Raw genomic sequence first — 22,638 nt, 5'->3', positions numbered from 1 at the left:
AGTGCCTGCATATTTAATGTGTGCTTCACAGTCACAATCAGACTGAAAAGTCTATGTTGTATACCATCCATCTTAAAAGATTTCAAGAAGTTACCTGCAGAATATCTCCATTCTGTAAGTATGCAGAGTAGTTTCTGAAATGCCTAAATGTGGATCTACCCAGATGCTATTTAGCAAACTACAATGAACCAAAGTAATCTGTAGTGTAACTCCTTTGAAATTGGCCTATTGTGTTGTATTTTTATTGATTTGAAAATTATGTTTCAAGATACACAACTGAGATGCCACATCCTATTTATTGTGTTTAAGAATAGACTACTTCAGTGCTCTTGAAGAAATGCCTTACGTCAACTCTTGCAACCATGTCAAGGGTTTCTGAGCAGTATTGCTAGTTCATTACACTCACATCCTGTATCATATACACTGCTACCTTGATATAACGCCACCCGATATAACACAAATTCGGATATAACGTGGTAAAGCAGTGCTCCGGGGGGGTGGGGATGCGCACTCTGGTGGATCAAAGCAAGTTCAATATAATACGGTTTCACCTATAACGTAGTAAGATTTTTTGGCTCCCAAGGACAGCGTTATATTGAGGTAGAGGTGTATCTATTTATATAATACAATGTTTCTAAAATGCACCAGACACTGGTGTAGGAAATTCACACAACGATATGTCAGTGAACGGTTGTAAGTGGTAAATCAGAACAACAAAAACTCCTTCAAAAAAAACTTTGCAATGATTTATAAAGGAAGCTGCTCTAAGCTATTTTCTCCCTCAGCATACCCAGATTCTTTCCTTGTCCCCATGCCCAACCAGCCCTCAGGTTCCAGCCTCTGCCAGTATTCACCAGATTCCAGTTTTTTTCATCCAGCATTGCCAACCCCAGCAGTTCAAAAATCATGAGTCAGACCCAGAAAAACATGAGACTGGCCTAAAATCATGAGATTCTTATAATAGATTAAATCATGATCTTTTAGTCCAACTTCTGATTTTTGATCTCCCCCCGTCTACTCCTAGTCTGTGATCCAGCACAGTACTGCCTACTCTTGCATATTTATTGAATGGAAGAGGATTTTGGCTCCTGCTGCAGGAGCTCTCACAATAATGCAAAGATCTCTTATCTTTATTCAATTATGAAGCAAAGCCTGCAGGTACCACTCCCTCTCTCTTGCCCTCCCAGGCCATGGCAGTCACCTGTTCCCATAGCTGCTCAAGTTTGCGTAAGCTCCATGCAGGACATTTTACACAAGTGTAAAAAAGTCTCCTAAATGGTCCCGTGCCACTGTTTGTGGGAGGACAACCACATAAAGAACATTAAAGACTCACTGACTCATTAGGAACATCACACATGGAGCTGCACAAAAAACTTCCCCCCAAAAGTCAATGAATGCCCCATACCTTTTGCTGCCCTAATATTGTCACATATCCTGCTGTTCTCCTGCAGGAAGGCCTCACTGAGGATTGGAGGGAACATGGAGGAAGAGGATAGAATCTTAACTTTGCCTTGCTCTGGGCACTGAGAAGAAGGTGTTGGTGGAAGCAGAGCAATCAGAGCAGCACCACTCTAAGCAGCTGCCTGGGGAGGCAATGTGCAGCCATACCAGAGGCGGTGTGTTGAAGTGGCTCCCCAAAACAATGTGCCCCCCAGGGAAGTGAGAAGAGGTGGGGGATGGAGGGCTGAGCCAGGGCAAATGGGTGAGGTGGGAAGGGACAGAGAAGCTTACTTTTACCCTATCCCCCCCACCAAAAAGAAAAAAACCAAAAAACAGAGTGGAGGAGGAATTACCTTTCTTTCTCATTCCCAGAGTGGGAAAGCATCATCCCTCCCACACCCTTGATATCTAAGGGTGAGAAGAGCAGAAGGCCTGATCCTTGCCTTTGATAGACAAAGGCCCAGGGAAAGCCTTTTCTCAGTGTCAGGGGGTTTCCTCTGCATGTATATGGGCTACTCCATAGGGGATTCCCAGCCTGCTAAGTTGAGGCTTTCCCAGATCTGATTTTCAGAGGGCTGGATCTAGAATTCAGGAGATTATGGGTGGGAGCTGGAAATGCCTGGCTAGCCAGAGGGGAGTGGCACCTCATTGTACTGAGGGGACAGTGGCTCTCCTTGATAACCACCCAAAGAAAGAGGATGGAAGGCACAGGGGAGCCAGTTTCCCTCAGAAGCCTGCAGAGGGGAGGGGGTATGAAGACCATCAGGCCGCACAAGCAAACTCCCAGCATGGGGGGGTGGGAAGGGGAGAGTCAGTTTAGAAGATGGGATGGTGGGGAATTGGTGGGATTCAGGGGGTACAGAAGCTCTAGGAGGTTAGGGGAGCAAATGCAGGGATCAGAGAGGGTTCAGAGTAGCCAGGGAGTCCATAGTGGGCAACGAAGGGGCCTGGTAGCATGTAACTGTGCAGGTCTAGTTAGTGCAGGGAATGGAGAGGAGGGAAAGGATCAGGGAAACAGGAGCTCTAGGGATCTGAGAGTAGGGTGGGCTTGGGGAAGGGACGGGACCCTGTAGCAGGTGCCTCCTGGCAGGGGTGGCTCTAGACATTTCGCCGCCCCAAGCACCGCGGCATGCCACGGGGGGCGCTCTGCCGGTTGCCGGTCCCACAGCTCTGGTGGACCTCCCGCAGGCGTGCCTGCTGAGGGTCCGCTGGTCCCGCGGCTCCACCAAAGCCGCGGGACCAGCGGACTCTCCGCAGGCACGCCTGTGGGAGGTCCACCGGAGCCGCCTGCCACCCTCCCGGCGACCGGCAGAGCGCCCCCCCGCGGCATGCCGCCCCAAGCACGCGCTTGGCATGCTGGGGCCTGGAGCCACCCCTGCCTCCTGGGGCCAGGAAGCAATGAGGGCTGAGACAGGAGGAAGGAAAGGGTCAGGGAAGCAAATACTTGCTGGAGCCAGGGAGTGGGTGTGTAGGTGGCTGTTGGGAACAGGAAAGGGAGAACTGGGTAGAGCTGCTGCAGTGGGAGGAAGATGAGCGCAGCCACCTGGTTCCAAATCACAGGACGAGAACTCTTGATCCTGCAGCAGGGGGTCAAAACTGCCTGACTCACAATAAGTTTGGGAGATTTGACAACATTGTTCATCTTTCCCAGTCCCCACCCTTTTAGGCTTCCCCAGGCTACCTGCAATGTCCCATTTCCCACTAGTTTCTTTCCACAATCCTCTCCTCACTTGCTTTTGATAGGCTCCTGCTTCCCTTTTGCTCAGGGACATCCTGTGTGGGAAAATTGGTTCCTTCTCCTTCTCACTCCTGCGAAATTTTACACATGGGCCTGTGTAATATTTGGCAGCTATGAAATGTAGAGGGCACAACTTTGAATTCTATTGCAATGCACTGGCTGGAGAGTGTTTTCTGAGTGACAAAATGATTACATGGCCAACATTTTGCTGAAAAATACTGTCTGCTCCTTGTAAACAAAAACATAGACTGTGTATGTCAATGGGCTGCTCCCACATTAATGATGAAGTTGGTGACAATTACAGAACTTTATAAGCCATGTTAAGCCTGGAGGTTGCATTTTGGTCTCACCTGTATTTAAATGAAGTAATTATGAAAAATATAGTAAAGAGAGTGTTGGGCACTTATTCCAAAAAGCTTCACTGGGGCTGCAAGCAATACCTGTAGCTGCTGAGGCTTGTTCACTGGAGTACAACTACATTCTAGTAAACCTCAGGCTACAATCGCCACCTTCAGATACATCACTAACCCACCAGGATACCAAAAATGTGGATGACAGGTAAAATAGGATTCAGGGGAATCAGACATACACGCACACACAATTTTTCCTCAGGCCTGGACCTCACATTCTTTTACTTGGCCTCATATCAAGATGAAAGGTAATTCTTACCTTCTAAACTACTGTGTTTCATCATAGCAAGAATTGAAATTATGCCATTCTTTGCCTTTCATTAATGTGGTGGAAATTTTTTTACTGATTTTTACTTTGAATATGAATTTTTATCTTAAAAAGGGGGGAAAGTAACTATCAAGAAGATTTTATGACCAAATTGATAGTTTGGGTATCTAATTTATTTAACTGAATATAAACATCCTCTCTTTCTTTTATAAGTCATTTGTCTCTTTCCATAGTTTTGCTTCAAATAACACACAAAGATATTTATGAGTAAACAAATATGCATCAGCATATTAAAAAATGCATCTGAACATTTACAAAGTATATTTTTGATGTGGCTGGCTTGAGACAACATATAGAAATACATTTGAGAAATTAGACAGAAACTATAAAACCAATCCTGAACTCATGATTTGGGCACTGCTCTCACCAAAGTCAAGTGGGAGTTCTGCCAGAGTCAGGACTGCAGAACTGGACCCAGGATCCTGATCCAAAGCCCACTGAAATCAACCAGAGGACCACTAACGACTTCAACAGGTTTTGGATTGGGGCAGTTTGAGTAAATGTCATTTTCACACACTATCAAAACTGGTGAAAAATTGTATGCTTTTTGATGCAGATTGGATAACAAGAAAGGTGTCATTTTACAGGCATTTTTCAACTAGAATTGTCTAACCTCCTGTATAACACAAGCCACAGAACTGCCTTAAAATAATTCCTGGTGCACATCTTTTAGAAAAAACAATGAGGAGTCCTTGTGGCACCAGTGGATTCTAGCCTACAAAAGCTTATGCCCAAATAAATTTGTTAGTCTCTAAGGTACCACAAGAACTCCTTGTTGTTTTTGCTGATACAGACTAACATGGCTACCACTCTGAAACCTTTTAGAAAAAACATCCAATCTTGATTTAAAAATGGTCAGTGATGGAGAATCCACCATGAACCTTGGTAAATTGTTCCAATGGTTAATTATTCTCACTGTTAAAAACGTACACCTTATACTCAAAATTACCTATTTATATTAAAAAGGTGATGTCAAGAACATTAATTATAGCTATTTTTGAGATGTGCCAAACTGCCAACTAATTATTTGGACAATGGTAAACATAGTTGTCTACTGATCTTCAGCACAAAGCACTAATATAGCTCAATATTCATGGGAGCTAGTTCCTGTGATGAGTTAAAAGTGCTTCTTTAAATTTTAAAAACAATCAGTGGCATACCTAATGTGGCGAGAGTTATGTAATGGACAATGTAACTTCTCACACTGTGCCAGAATCAATGCTGTCCTTTCAAACTGAAAGCTTACATTTGTGGGTAAAAGTAACACCTATTAAAGTGAGGGACTGATGACACTGGTTAGAACTGCACATCATGCATGTGGAAGCTGTGCAAGATTCTGTGCTCAATTCAGTCCAGACTCCTCAATCCTGATTTGCCCCACACTTCCACATTCCAGTTCTGAGCCTCTGCTGAGCTTTGACAAACAGTGCAGTGGTTCTGTGATGTGAACATATGTCCATTAGAGAGAGAGCCCAAACTCCTTTTCACCTGTGACCTTTCTTGAAAAGGGTATTTTGTAGCTTGTATAACTCTAGACTATTTATTATGCTCTTTCTACAGCTTCAGCTTTTTTGTGCACATGAAATTCCCCACCTTAACCTTAAATTATTCTCTCCCTCTGGTGATGGTCTCTGAGGCTCAGTCTTTATTCCCCTTCAGGGTTCATTCTTCCTCTAAATACTCATCTTCCATTGCATTCTATAAAGAGAGTTCCCAGCAGTAGTTTTTAAAATAAAAGATGAAATGTTCAGCAGCTGAACATTTAAGGCTCTAGTGTCAGTACCTGGAATGCCTCCTGTTGACAATGATGGTTATCACTGGGGGCAACTGAAATCTGTTCATTCTGAACTGTCTTCAGAAATCAGCTTTATCTGATTGTTCTTTCAGATCAAAAGAAATAGGAAGACAAAGTAAGCTGTGCATATTCTTTCACTATGCACTTTGTTGTTAAAAGGGGTAGGAATCCCACTAGGACCCCTAAACCACTTTTAGATATTACTAATCTTTGCTATGGATTTCTATTTTTTCCATTTACTGCCAGCTGACTGATTAGGTTTTGATATTTTAATGGCATAAAGAAGCACTGTTTGGAATTACCTGTGGAAAACATAACAAAATCTAGATAGACAAAAGAACATTTGTTGCTTGAAGGGAAATAGCATGTAATTCTCAGCATTTAAAGCTGAGATTAGACCATTTATCCAAGTGTAATATGAACACTTGCCAGGTCTCAAAAATCATGCTTTGAACTCCTAGATTTAGGCACAGTTACCCTATATTTTAGATATTTCTGGAAGACGTGTTGACATTGCTGCTTACACCAAGTTCAGTTTCAATTACTAAATACATAATGACCTCTGTCTGCCATGCAGAGGGCAGATGAGAAGAATACCAGCCTATGCCTGTTTTACCAGCAGAGCAAGCATTGTTGCTGACAAATAATCTTCCCGAGATACAGAATGTGGCAAAGTGCCTGCCAATTCAACAGCAAGGAAAATAACAGAGTGCTTGGCATTCCCCTTAAAATGTGTTTCTTGTTGGACACAGGAAGTCACTTTACATTAAATTGGGATGTGACATAACGTAACATGTCAAAGGCTTTGTTAAAAAAACAAATTGGAATTGAGCTGCATATAGTACATCTCAAGTCTTGCATTCAGTTTCACACACTAAGAAAGTCACATGCAGAGCTTATAAAATTCTACTGGTGATGAGGTTTTTGGAGCCTTTCCCAAAACTCAGTGTGATCTTAGAGGGGAACCCTCAATATATAAAAACATTCATCCTTGAGCTTCTTAAATGACATCTGAACAAATGAACAATTTGCTCCAGTAAAATTCCATACTACTGTAATAAAGCAATTCCTACAACATGTGTTTTGGTATATTTTAATAGTCTTTGATACTGGCATTAATCAGTGAATTAGATTTTCAACTCATAACTCGCATCCTGAATTTGCTCTCTTCCTCCAGAATGTGGTACTTTTTTGCCACTAAACAATTCTGGATAATGAAGTCTAGACATACCTCGCCCTTTATTTTCCAGCTGCTCTTTCTGTTTTATTGTTCAATGTCATTCTAATGACCCTTATCTTGATTTCTCTTTTTCCATTAAAAGGCAATCAGACCTACGAATGACCACCTTGCCTACCACCTTTAAACTTTGTGCTCACCATGGCCAGGAGTTCTTAGTCTAGCAGTAATGCTACAATGGTTCTTGTGAGCAATATAATTTGTACACTAGCCCCTAGCATGCTGAGTCACTGCACTGGCTCTTATGGGTAGATGTTTGATATTGGAGCAAAGAACATGGATGACAATTCAATGACACTAGGCTGCCATCAAGTACAAAGTAAAGAATGGCTGAAAATGCCTCCCGCTGTCTCTTTTCATTAGATGGGAAATGGACTCTTCAAACCTGTTCCAAACCACACTAGGGTAGGTCTTTAGGTCAAAGTCTGATATAGAAGGGGAAGAACTGTTCCAGCCTTTATTTTGCACACTCCACCCTTCCTAGAAAGAGATGTTATACTTAGCACAAATCTACTGTAACTTCACACTTGAATAAAAGAGCTTTCATCATTGTACATGAAGTGTGAGGATATTAAGCTATTTCAACAAAAAGACAGAATGCTAAAAAAATTACCTTCTCACTGAAAACTATGAGAAGTATCAGCTCTAGGCTCTCTTGATTTCTATGCTGCCTGACTTATCTCCCCCAGGCTACTCAAGTCAGATGGATATATGAACACAAATAGGAAATCACAACATAAAATGTATCACAAATTGGTCTTAAAAATGAGTAAAAAGAGCCCTTAATTGATCACATCAGAAAAAGGTTTTCAACCTCTTGTACGGAAATAACATGCTACTCTTAGAGATAACGGCATGCATTATGAGACCATCCTTGGGCTGTTGAAGAATAGAGCAGTATTTTACAACAGATGTGCTGCAACATACAGGCAGCATTGTCTAAAGCATCACTTGAGCTACTTTTAGATAGGGAGGTTGTTACTGTGCTGAAAAAATGAGACTGACTTTCATGATTTATTTATTTATTTAGTTTTCCTTAACAATGGTTAAGTGCTTTCTTTGGCATTGAATGATGTATGGTATGTGGAAAAAAGAAATGAAAAGATTCTTTTTTTTTGAAGTGTGAAAAACCCAGTCATTTATACCCAACATGCCTCTCAATCACAGTCACCTTTTTCAGTTAAGCTATATCTGTAATATCTTGCAAACCTCAACTTCTATTCCCTTGAAAGCATTTCCCCAAATGCTTATTGTAATATTTTCCCCTACATTTAGTTCAAACTTTACAATTTAGCTGTTAGAGTAGCTTTCTTTGACCACATGGAACCAAATTCTATTACCCTTCACTGAACAAAATTTCCACCAAAAAATGGATTTGCAATGCAGAACTATAGTAAGTTGCACTAGTCAATAAAGGGACTCAAGAGGCCATTACTGAAGCCATAGGTTGTCTGGACATTGTAGCTCCCCAGCCTTGTCCTCTTTTCCATTGCTATACTTCCTATATCATGGGACGAAAGGAGTTAGTAGCCTAGCAGCAGTTACTCAGCTGACTTTATCTCACCTGGCAATGCGCCCCACTACAAGGAAATCTCCACCCTACACTTATCTAAAAGTCAGTTCCTGACTCCATTACCCGCTTGTTAAATTTTCAAACAAGCACCTTTTGTGCTTTCTCCCATGCTGCCCCTCACGCTTGGGGGGAGCTCCCCATAAGCATCTGCAAAGCCACTTCATTGTTCTCCTTTAAATCTCTCCTGAAAACTCTCCTTTGCCGAGATGCCTACAAAAACAATTGACAATGGTTAGGCTCCTGGTGTGCTTAAGCCACCGCCTAATCACACTGACCAATAATGTCTCACTGTTTCCTGGTGCTCCCTGTGTGTCTGTATCCAGCTGTTATTTCTAGCCATAGACTCAGGGCCGGCTCCAGATACCAGCTCAGCAAGCAGGTGGTTGGGGCGGCCAAGGGGAAGGGGCAGCACGTCGGGATCTTTGGTGGCAATTCAGCGGCGGGTCTCTCAGTCCCTCTCGGAGGGAAGGACTGGCTGCCGAATTGCTGCTGAAGAAGAAAGTGGCGCGGTGGAGCAGGTGCTGATCACAACTTTTTTTTTTTTTTTGCCGCTTGGGGCAGCAAAAACCCTGGAGCTGGCCCTGCGTAGACTAAGTTCTTTGGAGCAGGGACTGTCTTTTGGTTCTGTGTTAGGGTTCCTAGGTGCTACAGTAACACAAATAATAAATAATCCCCAGATTACTGGTTGATAGTTTTCCAGTTGCTTTTGGACTGCAGAAATAAGGGTCAAGATCTGGCCCACCATCTCTCAGGTTTCTCATTCCTGTAGTGTATAGAGCTCAAGAAATATCTCAAAGGAAAAGAGCACCAATAACTACAGAGATGGACCTTAAAAACAAAGGGAAATGACAACAAGGAATTTTTCATCTTTGAAATATGGCAAGGGATTAAAATACTTCCCAAAACATGTCAGACCTAGTCATCTGATGATCTGTAGCCCTCTCATCCCCATAGAATAGAATCCTCAGTATGCAATTGGCCAGAGCTTAACACAGGGTCTCTGACTGGTGCCTCCTGCTGCAAAGCCAGGATGGATCAGCAGGTGGCTGGAGCTCAAAGCAGGGTCTCCAACTGACACTTTCTGTTAGGAGCCTAAGAATGGTTGGCAGGCAGGCAGAGCTCGATGCAGGATCTTGTGGAGGGATAAGGAACGTGGTCTGCATTTTCGAGCCACAACAAGGAACAAAGAACCAGCAATACATAGTGATAGATATGGAACCATCTAATAACTGAACACTGACCAAATTTGTAACATATGACAGATAGACAAATATGTAGAGCAAGTGTAATTTTTGTATAAGGATGTCAAAAGTGGCTGCACAGTCAAAAGACTGATATTGGAATGCAGAATTCTGCAACTGCTCAATGGAGCAGAGAACCTTAGGCTGCAGCTAATAGTAGAGGTTGATTTCTGTGGTGTTATATATATAGGTAAAGAGGGAAGAAAATGATTAAGTAGTTGAATACAATTCCTTTTTCCATCAATGAGAAAAACAGCACATGGTACTAGAAGTAGACAGATTTGAGAGCAGGAAGAATTTCCACTGCAATTTCAGATGGCTGATCCATACATAAATATCCAGGAAGGATAGATATCCTGAAACTACTGTTGAAATAAAGTGGGAGTGATACAGAAGAGTCACAGAAGCCTTTTTAACAGAGATCCTTGCTATATATGACTGCAATAAATGCATACACAATGATCAGTGCCACGAAAGTGGCCTTATTTATAACTGTAGCTCATGCAGAAGTCCTAGAGATTTTCAAGAGCTTCCTACCCTTATACAGGTACAAACAGGGTTCCAGCAATTTGAAGTTTATTCTGTGCCCATGAAGAATTAAACCTACAATAATTTTCTTTTACAATTGCTAGACCCAACAGCCTTATAGTTTTGGATTCCTTGAGAGATTTGATGATTAGGAAAGGCTGGTAGTGGGTTACAGTGTGGGTAGGAGATGTGAACAACCTGCTGTGACATTTTGAGGTAAGCTTAGAAAAGGCAGTGGAACAGGCAAAATTGAAATTGAAGGCCTTAAGTGAATAGGAGAGTCAAGAAACTTTGCATGAGGTTGACATAGCAGGATGTCAAAAATATGACTACACCATAAAATTCACTCCAGGAAGTTATTTACTTGTATGTGACACTTTGTCCACTACCTGAGATGAGACCCATCATAGTGCACGGTGTGTACAAGAGAACACAACTCCTCACAGGGAAAAGTGCAAGGAATGGTTCAAAAACTATTAAAGATAGTCTAAATTCCTGTGTGGAATTGAACATACAGTAAGAAATCCAGTGACTGGTGTGGCATGGAGGCATTGTGCATTGATTTTATACAGCAGCTGCTATTGGTGGGGAAAGACTGATCTACCACACTAAATGCCAGTGGCATGCCAATTGCATATATGATGAAGATGGGTATTGAAATCAGTATGGTACTTGCATGTCTGTGCAACCCGACAAAGACTTCCACTATAGAAGGAAGAAAATGTATAGTTCCTTTGGCTCTGAAGGGCAGACTACAGTAAGCACCAGCTAGGATTCAAAGTCTCTTACTGAATTTTCAAAAATATGACTGCACCATAAAATTCACTCCAGGAAGTTGTTTACTTGTACGTGACACTTGGTTCACTATCTGAGATGAAACCCATCATAGTCAGCCTCCAGAAGTGGAATTCAACATTGATAAGTACTCAGGTGCTCTGTTATGATGCACATGGGAACAGTTGCAAATTTCTGCAGAAGATGACGAGATACTATAAACTGTACATTCTGGATGGGAAAATCAATTCATAGCTAAGCAATAGGTACATTACAGATATAAGCTCTTTCTGTTGGATAGTGTTCTTAAAAGTAAGCATATTGTGATCCTATTGAAGCTCAAAAATTATACTTCATTCATGAAGAGCACATTGAAATGGAAAACTCAAAAAGAGAGCACAAAGGATAATGTATTGGCTAGACATGAACAAAGGTATTTGTGACACAAATTCATCATAAATTGTGGTAACTGCTTGAGCAACACAGTTGCATATGCCACCCCTACCTAAAGAACAGTTCTTAAGTACATACACCTCAAATGAAGTATTCAACATGATTAGGTAAAATTTTCACTCAACAGAGAAGATAATATTTGGTTGTCATTGATGGATATTCAAGCTAACTAGTATTTCACTCTCCTGCTGGGCCATCTAAAGGTCAGGCTAGTTCTGTGTGTGAAGGCCTGATTCTGCCCGGCAACCTGTTTTTTGGGGCCGGTCGTCTGGAGGTCAGGTTAATCCTGCCCAGCGACTCACTTTCCCGCTCTTTTTGGACCCAGTCATCTAAGGGTCAAGCTTGTTTACTTGTCAACTCCAGTGTGCCGTGTGGGTGACGTGGGGTGGCAACGGCTCGGAGCCTGGAGGGAGGAGGGACCAGGGAGCCAATCAGATACCGGCACGAGGGAGTGAGACCTCTCAATAAAACTAGGTTTCCCCCCAAAATTTGTGTGGAGCATCCGCGTGTTAGCTGAAGGACCTGGTCAACCTTTCGGCCAGGGTCTCCTCCCGGTAAAGCGCGCTCGTGTCGTATCGTTTGGATTCGTTGTCGTTTGGACCCGATCCCTGTCAGCTCGTCATGCTTCCGGTGTCTGTTCTGCTGGTCAGCTGCGCCTGGAGTGCGGTATTTGTTTTTTGATATCTGACAGTTAGCTTATCTAGCCTCTTATTTTTCCCCTCCCTAACTCGGTACCAAATATCTACTCAGGATATCAGGATTGTATTAATGAGCTCAGAATTGCACAATTGCTTAGCTAGCTTGTATAGTTGTTCGAGTTGTTAGTGAATTGTTAATTGCAAACTGTTTTATGCGTGTGAATCACTGCTCTGTCTTTGTCCGGAGTGCATGAATCTGGGAGCTGTCTCCACCTGGAGATTAGCAGACCAAGGGGTTCCCGTCCCCGCGGTCGAATGAGTGGAATCTGCCCAGCTGCAGCCGCACCACACTCTGGGTTACCCTTAGTGTGAAAGCAAGGGTGGCTGAGGCAGTGGCCCGTGGGTCTCTGTTCTGTGTTGCACCGGGTACCGCCCTGACGAACCCGATTCCTATCTTGTAAGACTGGTGTGTCTGCCTATTTGGTGTGGTGTGGTGAGCAGTATAAAGTATATTATTACTGTGTTTTGGGGTGTGTTTGTACTTTTGATACCATCCCAACCAAAGTTGCCTACTCCCCCGGCCCAAGTTGTAATTATCCCCCAAATAAATGCAGCCACTTGGCTTTTCACTGTTATTCTAGTCCTGCCTGTTTTTCCTCACTCAATACCAAGCTTAACAGACTGATATCTATTTCACACACAATGGAAAACCCTATCATCTGTAAACCAAATTTGTGGATTTTTGTGGCCACCCCAGCCTACACAGAAATACTGTGACCTGCTTAGAATTCCAATAACACAGGCCTAGCTGAAGAAAAACCACAGGTCTTGTTTGGTAATGAAGTGACGGACATACTAAAGAAACAATAAGAAGGAGCTGCATCTTCAGGATCGCCAGCTGATTGATCTGTTGCAACTCCAAAAAAGCACATAGTGTTATAATAGTTAAAAAAACCCTGAGAGTCATTTGAAACTGAGTGTTTGTGAAATTATATGTGTTCATGTTGGAGATAAAAGAGAATAGTTTAAAATTAATTGTTGTATAAAAAACTAAAGATAGGTGGATAGCTGTTATTTTTGCATCAGGACGTAAGATGTCAAAAATTCACCTTCTATATCAGAATACAGGGTGACTTTATGTGAAGTAAGAAAAAATGATTTAACTGTTGAACGCAAGTACTCTTTGCATAAATTAGGAGAACATATTAGGAAAGCAAAATATTCAAGCTTCCTTTCTCATGCACAGAGATTTCAAGGAATTAGTAAAATTAGCTCTTGGATAGAACCTACAGGTACATTTTAACCTTAATTTGGCTTTTTGCATGAAAGCCATAGAACTATCAAATTTACATATAGAAAAGACTCCTTAAGTTATTCTATTAACTGAGCCCTATTACTGCTGCTATCATATGTCCTATGTTATTTCTTGTTGCTGACAAGAATTTTAGTGCACAGGGTACAAGTAAATTAGTAGTAGTTGTAATGGTGGTAACAGGAACTTGTGAAGTCCATCTAATATAGTGGCAAGCTTACACCAGCCTGGTAAGAAGAGAAAATGTCATGTTGGCACATGCTGCAGATACATGTTAGCTCTATTTTTGTTCCCACTCCTAAACCTTACAAAGGGAAATGTCTGTGTTGTTGTGTAACAATATACCCAACCAACAAAGTACAGATGCTATGAAAAGTTATTTCAGTGTCTCTCTCACAGGGCCACTAAAACATTCAAGTTTATACATTAGCTATTAAAGTCTAAATGCAGTGTAAGGGAGAGCATCTTTCAAAAAATTGATGAAAAGTGGATATTTATCAGCCAAGAGATGGTTGACATGCTTTACTATAGTGGTAGCTGCAGAAAGCTGTTTTTCTGAGGTGAAAAATAGAGATGTTAGAAAAAATGAAGGAATATAATCAACAATGTACTTAATTAAACCAGAATATGGCTTTTGCACTGCATATTGAGTTATATTTTTATAGCAGAAAGCCAACACAAGTGATTACCTTTTCAGCACAGTGTGCCTGAAATTAGATACACAGACTCCTATTAGCAATACTTAGAGTTGTGTAACTAATTCCCCGCATACAGCAGTGACAATTTACCTAAAAATACAAATCTAGTTTAACTCCATAAGTTTCTTGTTGCGCATTAACTTTTTCAAAGTACATAAGGTATATGATGCACAGTTGATTGAAAATTTAAAAAAGGGGGTTGGTATCATAAAATAATTCTATTTAAAACACCGATTATTGAGTATACAAATTTATTATGGGTATTTCTACTGGTTTTGTTTTCCCTATGCTGTTTAAATACAAGGGTAAATTTACTCCACTGATTTTCTAAGGAAGGCTACAGATGAAATCTACAATTGTAAATCATTAAAACCTGCTTTATCTTAACCAGGGTAAGTCTTAAGCTTTACTGCATTCTGAATACAAAACAATAAAGGAGTCTTACACTGCATGGAGGATGTGTACACAATCCATCCATTCCTCCCAGAGCTTTATTTCAGTTTTGATTAATTACTCAGGGTGGGTTTTTTTAAGGCCTACGTTATCACTTTTCTCTTAGGCCCCCATGGGGAAAAATAAAAGTCAGTGCCTGAGAAGGATATTAAAGAAACCCCAAGCAATCAGTGGTGTTGTGTGCAACATTTAAACCCCAATTATCTTATTTTGCAACTCTCTCTTATCTTCACAGTTCCATGAGCTAGACACCCCTAGCTCTTCTTACATATACTGGATCTATGTCAGATTCAAGGGGAAAACTGTGTTGTTCAGGACCTGCTTTATACATTTAAATTAAATATCACAACAGGAGTAGAAACACAGAAATGGGTAAGTGTGTAACAAAATGTCTATTATTATGCTGACAGAGTGATGCACCTTTTAAAGCATTTTCCTGTTTTGTTTTGTTTTGGTTGCCCCCACCCCCATAAAAAAGAATTTGTGATCCACGAATGATCAGAACCAAAATAAATCATGGTCAAGTAACTGAACTTTTCTGATGTGTAAATTGAATCATTCCCACACGCTGGTGTTTCATAATTAAAAAACCCTTTTCACTGTGGGAAATTTTACTGAATTTTGTATTAAAAGAAGAAACAAACCATCAATCAGGAGGGGGTAGGGAAACTCAAAGAGCTCAACACATTAAACTTGAAGAGTGCAGTTGAATTCTGAATGATTTGCTCCAGGAGACTGTAGATCTTTAAGGCAGACTACTGTACAAACATTAATGAGCAGAATGCTTATCAGATACTCTGTTCTAAAATCTTTTGTAGTTCCCTAGTAGAACACAATTTCCATTTGGTGGAAAAGACCCAGAATATGGTTTTAAACAAACCTTTTTTTTCAAGGTTCACAAGCTTTAAATTACTAGACGTTGGCTACCATTGAGAAAACTCACTGAGCTATAACCAGAGAAAAAAATAACTAGGTACAATTCAATTCACTATGGTTGCCACATAAGTGCTCCTCAGGAGGATCAAGACTAGCTGGGAATAAGATTGCTGCCTAACGCAAACACTTCCAAGTGAACATAGATATTTAACATATCATACTTATAACTTGTGTGATTTTAACTGAGTTTATTAAAGTTCATGGCTACTGCTAAAAGTTCCAAAATATTAAGCAAGAGTATGTACCATTAAAAAGCAAATATTTACCATGATATAGCATGAATACCTCACCATGGCTTATATTCAGAACACAAGATAAAGGTCATGATAACTAAACTTAATATTGAAATATGATAATTTACTTGTTAATGATGTCTTTTCACAAGGTCAGTAAATACGGTGGAGGGGTGGGGGATAGGAAATAGAATGAGAAAAAAGAAAGGAAAAAAAGAGATAAGCCAGATCCTCAGCTTGTGTAAACAGGCATAGGTTCATTGAAGTTAGAGCTATACTGATATACACCAACTCTGGATTTGACCCAATATTGTTAATATAAAAATTTAAGGACATAATCATTGATCCAGTAGCATAGATTACTGGTAATGGATTAGAAAGTAGGGTACAGAGACAAAGTACAGATTGGTCTTTTGTGATTTTGCAGTACTGCTACTATCATATCAGTTAGACATTTAATTGTCTTTACTGCAATTTATGAGTCCCAATACAACCAGAGACCCTGGGATGTTTTGACTTACCTTTTCTTCTTTCTTCACTCACGAGCTCTTTGTTTTCTGAGTTTAATACAACGGTTTTACTCCAGCAGGACACAAACAATCCAGAAATCTGTAATGCAAATGGATCACAAGCATGAATTTATCAAGGAGAAACTTTTAAAAAATATTCTATGTATAATGATTCTTAATTACAAAATACACTAATAATTTTCAATTCTATTGAGGGGCAGAAATACTAAATGTTGATCTTGTTCTGGGTCATCATCACTGTCTTCTGCTTAACAGTAATGCATCATTGGATCTCAGATATTATTTAAAAGGTAAATTGAGATGTAGATTATCTGCTGTGAATATTGATTATGGATATTGCTAGAGTAATGTTAAAGCACTGGAAAAGGTAATTTTACTTGATTGCACCTAGAATTTCTTTGATGAAAGTTTTCCATCAAGAAATTCTAAGCCATCAAAATCAAAACTTTTTGTGGAAATGCATCAGATGCATTGAAACTTTTGTCAGGTCCAGGATGGAATTTCCCAGAATAGCCTAGTGGTTAGGACAGTGTTTTCTAAAAGGTGGGTTATGAGCAGGTTGTAGATGGGTCACAGGTTTGGTGCTGAGGGCAAGCCCTGAGATGCGAGGGGACGTTCTAGAGAAGGAGGCGGCAGCACACCAGTGGGAGAGGATAAAGATGACAATGCTGGCTTATGACTTCATTCCCTCCCTGAATTTAGACCCTGGGAAGGTTGTTAACAAAAAACAGGTAAACAAACAAAAACAAAATGAAGTTGGTGGGTTGCCTTAGTAAAAAGTTAGGGAGTCAATGGATTAAGGCAGATGCCTGAGGTGTGGGAAATGTAGTTCAAGTTTCTTTTCTGCCTGATTCAAAGCAGGGACTGGAATCTGTATCCCATATCCACTAACCACTGGATTATTGATTATTCTGAGATAGTCTTTCTTCCTCACCCTCAAATTTCAAAAGGCTTTGGGTTCATATCAGAACAAAAGCAAATATCCAAACCTCAATTTAAAACAAACAACAGCAACAACAGAATTCTTGTTTTCTGGCCAGCCTATTATACCTTGGATACCAACTGTAAGAATGACTTTTTGGGATTCCATATTTGTTTTCTCTCATTTATTTTCATATTTTATCTGGTCATCTCACAAGTAAAATGTTATTTCCTAACTGTCACTGGCCAAACTCACCCTGAGATCTGAAAGTCTAGCTGCATTCTTTCTGGTATTAACATTGTCAATAATAATGATTTTTCAGTTGTAATTTAACAATTCTGTTGATGTGTGAACTAGAAAACATTCTAACTCACTCTCCCATAGCCCCGTAAAACCAATAGAGTCAACAATAGTAAGCAATAAAAACAAACAAAAAGACAATGCTTACTTTCATAAGTAAGTAGAATACCTATAGAGAGAAGATTTATTGAGCAATAAGCCATTTTCACATTGTCACTTTCCTGAACAATCATTTTTAACTGTTCAGAAATTAATTGTAATGTAACTTTCTACATTTAATATTCAGAAACTTTTGGGGTACAGCCAGTCACAAAAATAGAGAATTAGTAATTAAAAGTGGTGTGTAGAATCAAGTGCTATAATGCTAGCTTTTGAAAATACCATTTCATATTTATCATACTCTCTTTAACATTCTAAACATGTTCAAATTTGGTACTTTCATTGGGGAAAAAAAGGATTTTCATGCCATACATTTCAATTTTGCAATTATTTTTGCTTTGAGAACGTCTCTCCAACATTAGTCTATACAGTCCACAGTCCACTCAGTTATTTCTATGAGCCTGTCAGAAATACTGAATTCTGTAACAATAAAAAAAAAAGGATGCCGATGGAATGAAAAAGAAAGGAGTCAAATGTAATACATTTGTGCCAATATCTTTTCACCACAAGGTGTTTTCTTTTCAAAATATTTTCAACATCATACCATAAAAATGCATTGTGAAGGACAATTTCCCCAATATTTTATTTTTAAAGGAAACAGGCCAAATCTAAAACCACCACCATCACCAACAGCAACTTTTACAGGAAGCTTTTAAAAAAGAGTTATCCCTTGGGTAGATGGACCAGAATATGAAAAGAAATGGTAAAATCATAACCTGAAAAATAGTCAAAGACCATTCTTAGTATGTTCTCCACACTTTAGAAGGGTTTCAGGAGTCATGATCTCAGTTTATGGAGGCAGAGACTGTGGATATTACATTAACTACCAATACTGAATGGCATAACATTCTGAAAAAATGGCTCAGCTATAGTTTTGTAGCCAACTCATAACTGAATCATAGGAAGAGATAATGTTATAAGAGATGATAAACACAAAACAGGATAATGGAAGCCCTGAAAGGAGTAGTGGATAATAATCCCAGTCATGAATGACCTAACATCTTGAGACACTGCACATGTCTTGTCATATGCCTTTAATTGGGGCAATAGATAGAAAATCTGCCTGGGATCACAGCTGTGAAAAAAATAAAATTATGCACACAAAATAGATACCGGTAAATAGTATTTGTTCTGTTCCAAATAAGTCACTAAACACTACAAAAAATTGAATGGCAATTTCAATATGGAGACAAAGCTCTGAAAAAAGCTTGGAGAATCACAGAATCAATGCAAACTGTTTTACTATTTGATGGTCAGATAAACAAATCATTAAGTTATACCAGCTGATGATCTATCTCTGAAAGTTCACTGTTAAGAAAGCTAAGAATCTATCATTAACTTAATTTGGATTCTATGTTTGGGTGTTCTTTCAACTTGCTTGTTTTCTTTTTGTTAACGGATTTAATGTTCATTTAACAAATTGCTGATATCAAGTTTATTTGGTTTTGCTGTGGAAACAAGGTGTGAAAGTTCCTACAGAGCTACTTCATGTTCTTCTGGGTCACTAATATTACTGAATCCTACTGTTTAACACTAGAGTGTCATAAGAGAATGTGTGCCCACACACACACTTTATGTATATATATTTTTTCCTATTTCATGTAAACAAAAATTACATTTAAAAACATTAAACAATCAAGGTTAGTTACCGGTAACTAAATTTCTTTGAAATGAGCCTCTTTACGTTCACACTTGTGGGATGAAAGTGCTTCCACCACAAGCTTTTGGAATCTGCTTCTTCAGGAATTCTGAACCTACAACTCCAAAGAAGCTGGGCAGGCTTCTGTGATGAGGCCCATGGGAAAACATGTTATGGAAAACACATTGTCATAATAATTGTGATACATAAGATGATGCATTTGGGTAATCTTTGAGCTGTGATGAAAGGCCACTTAGTCCCACCTCCTGCTTTTGGGGACTAGGAAGGAACTCAAGGATTAATCTGGTCCTCGTAGAAAATATAAAAGATTGGATATCCAAAATATGGAGCCAAATCTTCCTGGATATGAATAAGGCATGGAGAAATACAGACAGGCTAGTGCCAAGAAAGATGGACAGAGACCATCAAAGACAGAAATTAGGATAAGGACATAGAGAGTGACATATTTTCTGTATATAATATGGCATATGGAATCATTAGGCCTATATATCTCATTTACTTTCTGACCTAAAGTAACAGCTATAACAAATGCATTGTCACAAGGTTATGGAAGAGAACAGTCTGACAAATGTGTGAAGAGAGTCTCCATGAGTCTTGTGAAAAAAAACTTCACACACAGAAGGGACTACTCCTAGGGTAGCTCAAATGAATCCATCTCACCACAGAACTCAGAACACAACCCAGACATGACAAAACAACTACCCTAAGCAGCCCTAGTGAGCACATAGTGCAACCATTTCATTTACTCAGTTACTTGAGAGTGAACAAAGATACTACTGACCTGTGTACCGGACAGTGAAAAGTTGAAATGTCAGTCAATTGCATTCTAATACATAACAAGGGAAAACCATCTCCAGTCAACTCCCTTTTGAGCTGTTCTCTTGAGAGTCTCTTCCAGTTCACCGGAGTTGGTCAGCTTGGTCAAATTTTCCAGTTTTCCAACAGACTATTCAGAACTGAGAAGGCCACTCTCCATCAAGAATCCTAGCAAACCAGAAGTTAAGCTGTCAACCAAAGGAACTTCACCTTGCGTGGAGACTCGAAGATATCTCAACCCTGAGATACAAGATCCAGAGACTGGAGAGCAGCGATTGAGGGAGTCACCATGAGACACAGAATATTTAATAATAAAAAAGTGTCAAGCTCTATTCATAGTTAAAATAGGATCTAGCTTTGTCCCAGCTGACTTCCAGAATCAACAAAATCAGAAGGAATATATAGAGGACAACAGTGCCGGCAAAAGGAGTCCATCAGTAACATTGGTTCTTGCTCATTCCTGAAGCAAAACCAGTGACAATGGGCATCACCACTGGCAGCAAGAGACTTTTCTGGGGCTTCCCCACCTTGCAGAATAGAGAATGCAAGGAGGAGACATTGATAGAGCACTTGTGTTATTGAGTGTAAACTTTGCTCAGAGTCTGCCAAAACTTCCTTTTTCCCTGGTAGGTAAGACATTGGATTGATCCAATGGTTGATGCTACATTTTCTAATAGATAAGCATTCTGACCCAGCTGGTTCCATTAACCTTTAATTTGGCATTTGATACAATATATCACTTTGATGTTGACCATCAGAATATAGACAGGTTTGGATTTAATCAGAGGAAATAAGTCTTGCAGTCCAAAACACAGGTCTCAGTTCCAGGACACTGAAGTGGAACCTTATTTCCTGTAGAGCTCACAAACCTTGAAGAGGTTAGAAATCAAATGGAGTATCCCAGTTCACTAACAGTATCCCAGTTCGCTATTATTGCAGATGGCAAGGGGAGGTGAGAAGGCATATAGGCATGCTCTTTTTTAGTCTTTCTTTGTTAAGCATCTTGAATATCCCAAGTCATGATAGTTCTGGTATTTATAATATCAAGAAGAGGATTGAATGAGGCATCCACAGGGCTGGTTATGAACAGACATACTCTATCAGGTAGAGCAGACGTTGGCACACAGTAAAACCCTAAGTTACAGAGACCCACAAAACCCAAGATAAGAAGCAGGTAACTGAAAAAAAACAAGACCTCAATGTCCATCCACGTATACAGATGCATTGATGAGAAGCTCTTTGCAGAACTTGACTCTCTGCACTGGACTCTGTTGACTCTCATGGATCCAGAATTTCAGTAACTGTTATATGGAACATAAAGTGAACGAAGCCAGAAAATTGGCATCGACCTGGACAGATCTGGGCATCTTGGTCACTTTGGAAAGTGATGTATCAGAGTCAAATATGCTTGATTCTTACCATTGGACTCAGTTAACCAGCAATAGTCCTAAGACTATGATGCTGATTTTGCCAGACGTATTTTTTTTTGACACTGATGAAGCCAGACCCCTGGCACCAGTCTTGCTTGATCCAGAAGATCTGAAGATTCTGGCATCACTTATCCCAGCCACATAACCACTTTGACCTGTAATTCTCCTGAGATAGTAGGGCAGTTCCCTGAGCATTGGATTCGGGCATGAATGGAGCCAGGGACAGTGGTGCTGCTTAGCCAACACATAGAATTGACAATGGCAGGTCCTCAGCCCAAGATGCAGTCAATATGAATTAATACATTGACCTCTGTGCTACTAATGTTGAGCACGAAGTCAATGAGCATAAAGTCCAACCCTTGGTGGATCCAGGGATTCAACTCTGTGATCTGGGAATCAAGATGCTGCTCATAATGAGCATAAAACCACTCTGGCAAGCAATTCTGTAAAGTTGACAGGGCTGGATCACTGATAATGGACTTGGTTAACCCAAATTCACGGACTCTGGTGCTGCTTATGCCAAACACATGACACTCCAGAATCAATGGTGCGGGATCCTTCATGTTAGACTTAGGGCTTGTCTACAAATGGGCACTCAGGAAAATTAATCTGAATTAAATAAGGGCTTGTCTACACAAACATTGAGTTCATAGCGGGTGAGGGTGTGAATCTACCCTGGACCTGCCTGCCTCAGAATAACTAATTATCCATGTGGACCCTGCTGCTGCACATTAACAGTTTGTTAATGTGCCGTGATCTAGTCCTTTTGGAAACGGGACATTAACTATTAACGTGCATCAACAGGGTCCACACTGACAGTAAGGCCAGTAAGGGAAGATTCACACTACAGCTTGTTGTAAACTGATCATTTGTGTAGACAAGCTCTTGAGGTGTGAATTTAATGTGGATTAATTAAACTGCATTAAACCCCTGTGTAGACACTCTCATTCAGAATTAAAGTGGCCTTAATTCAGTTTAATTTCATTCACTTTGGAAGTGAATTAAACAAAGCCAAATTAAGGCCAGTTTAATTC

At 40.2% G+C, this 22,638-nt stretch overlaps 1 protein-coding gene across 1 annotated transcript in view; it reads right to left on the bottom strand.

Moving 5' to 3' along the window:
* TENM3 (teneurin transmembrane protein 3) overlaps window positions 1-22,638 on the bottom strand; it is a 1,686,859-nt gene that overhangs the window by 721,956 nt on the left and 942,265 nt on the right. The window contains exon 8 of the mRNA XM_045017713.1: window positions 16,309-16,396. The gene's annotated coding sequence lies outside the window, so the exon portion shown is untranslated. The remainder of the gene's footprint in view (window positions 1-16,308; window positions 16,397-22,638) is intronic.

Source organism: Mauremys mutica, chromosome 5 (assembly GCF_020497125.1).
Source record: "Mauremys mutica isolate MM-2020 ecotype Southern chromosome 5, ASM2049712v1, whole genome shotgun sequence".
Taxonomy (NCBI): Eukaryota; Metazoa; Chordata; order Testudines; family Geoemydidae; genus Mauremys; species Mauremys mutica.
This window is presented reverse-complemented; position numbering and strand designations above follow the sequence as displayed.